The sequence below is a fragment of the Oncorhynchus kisutch genome, linkage group LG29 (genome assembly GCF_002021735.2).
Source record: "Oncorhynchus kisutch isolate 150728-3 linkage group LG29, Okis_V2, whole genome shotgun sequence".
NCBI classification, from domain to species: domain Eukaryota; kingdom Metazoa; phylum Chordata; class Actinopteri; order Salmoniformes; family Salmonidae; genus Oncorhynchus; species Oncorhynchus kisutch.
The window spans coordinates 34,680,998-34,687,158 of NC_034202.2; positions in this window are offsets into that span (position 1 = coordinate 34,680,998).

A 6,161-nucleotide genomic window follows, 5' to 3' on the forward strand; every position below is an offset into this window, starting at 1 on the left:
GTAGATCTAGCTGGTCTGTCATAATATAATAGAGACAGTAGATCTAGCTGGTCTGTCATAATATAATAGAGACAGTAGATCTAGCTGGTCTGTCATAATATAATAGAGACAGTAGATCTAGCTGGTCTGTCATATAATAGAGACAGTAGATCTAGCTGGTCTGTCATAATATAATAGACAGTAGATCTAGCTGGTCTGTCATAATATAATAGAGACAGTAGATCTAGCTGGTCTGTCATAATATAATAGAGACCAGTTAGATCTAGCTGGTCTGTCATAATATAATAGACACAGAGACAGTAGATCTAGCTGGTCTGTCATAATATAATGGAGACAGTAGATCTAGCTGGTATGTCATAATATAATAGAGACAGTAGATCTAGCTGGGCTGTCATAATATAATAGAGACACGGAGACAGTAGATCTAGCTGGTCTGTCATATAGTAGAGACAGTAGATCTAGCTGGTCTGTCATAATATAATAGAGACAGTAGATCTAGCTGGTCTGTCATAATATAATAGAGACAGTAGATCTAGCTGGTCTGTGATAATATAATAGAGACAGCAGATCTAGCTGGTCTGTCATAATATAATAGAGACAGCATATCCAGCTGGTATGTGATAATGTAATAGAGACAGTAGATCTAGCTGGTCTGTCATAATATAATAGAGACAGTAGATCTAGCTGGGCTGTCATAATATAATAGAGACACGGAGACAGTAGATCTAGCTGGTCTGTCATATAATAGAGACAGCAGATCTAGCTCGTCTGTCATATAATAGAGACCATATATCTAGCTGGTCTGTCATAATATAATAGAGACAGCATATCCAGCTGGTCTGTCATAATATAATGGAGACAGTAGATCTAGCTGGTCTGTCATAATATAATAGAGACAGCAGATCTAGCTCGTCTGTCATATAATAGAGACCATATATCTAGCTGGTCTGTCATAAAATAATAGACAGTAGATCTAGCTGGTCTGTCCTAATATAATAGAGACAGTAGATCTAGCTTGTCTGTCATAATACAATAGAGACAGCAGATATAGCTGGTCTGTCATAATAAAATAGAGACAGATCTAGCTGGTCTGTCATAATATAATGGAGACAGTAGATCTAGCTGGTCTGTCATAATATAATAGACAGTATATCTAGCTGGTCTGTCATAATATAATAGAGACAGTTGATCTAGCTGGTCTGTCATATTTTAATAGAGACAGTAGATATAGCTGGTCTGTCATAATAGAAGCAGTATACCTAGCTGGTCTGTCAAATTATAATAGAGACAGTAAATCTAGCTGTCTGTCATAATTTAATAGAGACAGTAAATCTAGCTGGTCTGTCATAATTTAATAGAGAAAGCAGATCTAGCTGGTCTGTCATAATATAATAGAGACAGTAGATCTAGCTGGTCTGTCATAATATAATAGAGACAGTAGATCTAGCTGGGCTGTCATAATATAATAGAGACACGGAGACAGTAGATCTAGCTGGTCTGTCATAATATAATAGAGACAGCAGATCTAGCTGGTCTGTCATAATATAATAGAGACAGCATATCCAGCTGGTCTGTCATAATACAATAGACAGTAGATCTAGCTTGTCTGTCATAATAGAGACAGCAGATCTAGCTTGTCTGTCATCATATAATAGAGACCATATATCTAGCTGGTCTGTCATAAAATAATAGAGACAGTAGATCTAGCTGGTCTGTCATAATATAATGGAGACAGTAGATCTATATCCGTGCTTCTACACCTGCATTGCTTGCTGTTTGGGGTTTTAGGCTGGGTTTCTGTACAGCACTTTGAGATATCAGCTGATGTACGAAGGGCTATATAAATCAATTTGATTAGATTTGATTTGATCTAGCTGGTCTGTCATAATATAATAGAGAAAGTAGATCTAGCTGGTATGTCATAATTTGATAGAGACACAGAGACAGATCTAGCTGGACTGTCATAATATAATGTAGACAGTAGATTTGGCTGGTCTGTCATAATATAATAGAGACAGTAGATCTAGCTGGTCTGTCATAATATAATAGAGACAGCAGATCTAGCTGGTCTGTCATAATATAATAGAGACAGTATATCCAACTGGTCTGTCATAATATAATAGAGACAGTAGATCTAGCTGGTCTGTCATAATACGATTGTGACAGTAGATCTAGCTGGCCTGTCATAATGTAAGAGAGACACGGAGACAATATATCTAGCTGGTCTGTCATAATATAATAGAGACAGCAGATCTAGGTGGTCTGTAATAATATAATAGAGACAGTAGATCTAGCTGGTCTCTCATATTATAATAGAGACAGTAAATCTAGCTGGTCTGTCATAATATAATAGAGACAGCAGATCTAGCTGGTCTGTCATAATATAATAGAGACAGTAGATCTAGCTGGTCTGTCATAATATAATAGAGACAGTAAATCTAGCTGGTCTGTCATAATATAATAGAGACAGTAGATCAGTAGGTCATAATATAATAGAGACCAAGAGACAGTAGATCTAGCTTGTCTGTCATAATATAATAGAGACAGTAGATCTAGCTGGTCTGTCATAAAATAATAGAGACAGTAGATCAGTAGGTCATAATATAATAGAGACCAAGAGACAGTAGATCTAGCTGGTCTGTCATAATACAATAGAGACAGTAGATCTAGCTGGTCTGTCCTAATATAATAGAGACAGTAGATCTAGCTTGTCTGTCATAATAAAATAGAGACAGATCTTGCTGGTCTGTCATAATATAATAGACCTAGAGACAGTAGATCTAGCTGGTCTGTCATAGTATAATAGCGACAGTAGATCTAGCTGGTCTGTCATAATATAATAGAGACAGTAGATCTAGCTGGTCTGTCATAATAAAATCGAGACAGCAGATATAGCTGGTCTGTCAAATTATAATAGAGACAGTAGATCTAGCTGGTCTGTCATAATATAATAGAGACAGTAGATCTAGCTGGTCTGTCATAATAAAATCGAGACAGCAGATATAGCTGGTCTGTCAAATTATAATAGAGACAGTAGATCTAGCTGGTCTGTCATAATGTAATAGAGACAGTAGATCTAGCTGGTCTGTCATAATATAATAGAGACAGTAGATCTAGCTGGTCTGTCATAATACAATAGAGACAGCAGATATAGCTGGTCTGTCATAATATAATAGAGACAGTAGATCTAGCTGGTCTGTCATAATACAATAGAGACAGCAGATATAGCTGGTCTGTCATAATATAATAAAGACAGTTGATCTAGCTGGTCTGTCATAATACAATAGAGACAGCAGATATAGCTGGTCTGTCATAATATAATAAAGATAGTTGATCTAGCTGGACTGTCATAATACAATAGAGACAGCAGATATAGCTGGTCTGTCATAATACAATAGAGACAGCAGATCTAGCTGGCCTGTCATAATATAATAGAAGCAGTAGATCTAGCTGGTCTGTCAAATTATAATAGAATAAGTACATTTTCTTTAGGAAACAACACTTCACTGCACCTATCCGGTGAATGCGACAATAAAACATATTTTAATCCAATATCAAAAATACAAGATACACAATTCAAAACTGTTATTTTTGAAGTGTTGAATAGAAAGAATAGTGGATGACAAATGTTATTTTCCATACAGTATTTGACATGCACATATTTCTTTTTATTTTTTACAATTTGTATCCAATGGCAGGTTGTGAGCATTTTGAGAAATGTTAGTTTTACAGTTTCATTAACCTTGTACAAAATATCAGAAATAGGGGTGCTCTATAGCAGTTGGCTAATGTGAAAACGTATTACGGTGTTGTCTGCCATTTCTGCCCCATGCAACATTGTACAAGATCACCTTTTCTATGTGACTTGTCAACTGATACAGTATCGCCTGTCTCTCTGCTTGGCAAAATTCATCAGTTTACAGTGTATCAAGGAAATTCAGATAATGAGTGGAATATATTGTTATATACAACCCAGCTATTTCAGCAGTGCATTGTACACTTCAACTATGTCCTATTGAAGCATACTGGCTGATGGAGAATGATAATGTGGTATTTACAGCCACATCCATATATGATTTGGTTTTACCTTCCAACATAAATTGATGCATTTATAAGGTAAAAATATAGACATTTACAGTGTTCAGAAGTTATCAAACTATATAATTGAACTAGGCACTACATCATTTTGGTTCAGCAGTTAACAGTTTTGAGAAGTGTGACTAGGTGATGACAAGAAAATCATATCAAAAGCAAAGTGAATATTGCATTTTGAAAAGCAGATACTTAGATTGAATATGTTACCAAATTGAAAGAGTGATTTGGTGCAGTGGACAAGTGACATTGTGAATAATTTTGTTGTACTCAGTGAATTGAAAATGTGCTTAGAGTTATGAAACATGAGCTGTTGTGATAATCTGTTTAGATTGTTGTGCTTAGTTATGAAACATGAGCTGTTGTGATAATCTGTTTAGATTGTTGTGCTTAGTTATGAAACATGAGCTGTTGTGATAATCTGTTTAGATATTTGCGAAAATGTACAAAATACTTGTGAAATTGCAAGAAAGTGATTTTAAAATAATAATAGTAGGTTATATTTAACCTCAGCTCAGGATCCTTATCACGTGAGAGACTGGGGGTAAATTACTTTCCCCTTTCGTCAATGAACCACCCATATATACACATAACCATGCGGGTAGAATTATTCACCATACACAAGAAGATTATCCACAGATGAATGTTGAAGATGTTGTATCCACTATGAAATAATAGTTATACACTTTTATAAAACTGTGTGTGTGTGTGTGTGTGTGTGTGTGTGTGTATCAATGACTGTATACAATGTATGAAGGTGCATGTGTGTGTGTTTTGGTCTGATCACTTGAAGCAGTGTATGCTGGGAAGACGCTGAGCCAGGGTCAGAGTAGTACAGAAGGTGTCATATGCTGAGGCAGTGAAGACAGTAGTAAAGGAAGGGTCCGTGAGCTAGGTTGAAGATGACATTGTTAGTAGGCCGAGGCCAATAGAGACCGATAGGAATAACGTGCTTCAGTAAGGTTGGCTTCTTAGAGGTCATAGCCATGGTTATCAACTCTACTGCATTAAAGTCACCAATAATAGATGTTGTGGTGGCAACTGCAGAGAAGTTCTTGGGTGTTCAAGATTTTATTGCAGAAGAATTACAAGGTGTGTAGAACGACAGCGTACGTTCTCCCAGGCTGACGACCTTGTGTAGGATCAGACAGGGCCAAAGTAGTGGAATAGTAGTGCGGTTTTAATGAGTGTAGGGCAGGTTTTCCCAAACTCTGTCCTGGGGACCCCAAGGGGAGCACATTTAGGTTTTTGCCCTAGCACTGTCTACACAGCCGATTCAAATAATCAAAGCTTGATGATGAGTTGATTATTTGAATCAGCAGGCGGTGATGCAACCGGTCACGATGCTCTCGATGGTACAGCAAAATAACTTTTTGAGGATCTGGGGACCCATTCCAAATCTTTTCATTTACCTGAGGGGGTAAAGGTGTTGTCGTGCCCTCTTAACGACTGTCTTGGTGTGTTTGGACCATGATAGTTTGTTGGTGATGTGGACACCAAGGAACTTGAAACGCTCGTCATGCTCCACTACAGCCCTGTTGATGTTAATGGGGGCCTGTTCGGCCTGCCTTTTCCTGTAGTTCACGATCAGCTCCTTTGTCTTGCTCACATTGAGGGAGAGGTTGTTGTCCTGGAACCACACTGCCAGTTCTCTGACCTCCTCCCTATAGGCTGTTTCATCACTGTTGTGTCGTCAGTGGTAGGCCTGATAACCGAATTGGAGTGGGTCTAGGGTATCCGGGAGGATGCTGTTTATGTGAGCCATCACCAGCCTTTAAGCTGATTCAAAGCACTCCAGGGGAATACATTTAATTCTACAGTATTTTGATTAAAATGTTTCAAGGACAAAATTAAATATATTTAAGCATTTTTTTTTGTAGTGGGGACAGTAACAGAAATCTCAAAAAATTATACTTGAAGAAATTGTATAATTGTTTAATGTTTTACAAATGTTTTATGTTTACATTTTTTGTATGTTTATATGTTTTTTTAGCTCACATAATATCATTTAAAAGTATGTATTAAGGTGTCAGTAATAGAATAAATGTGGCAAAAAAAAACGTAGACAT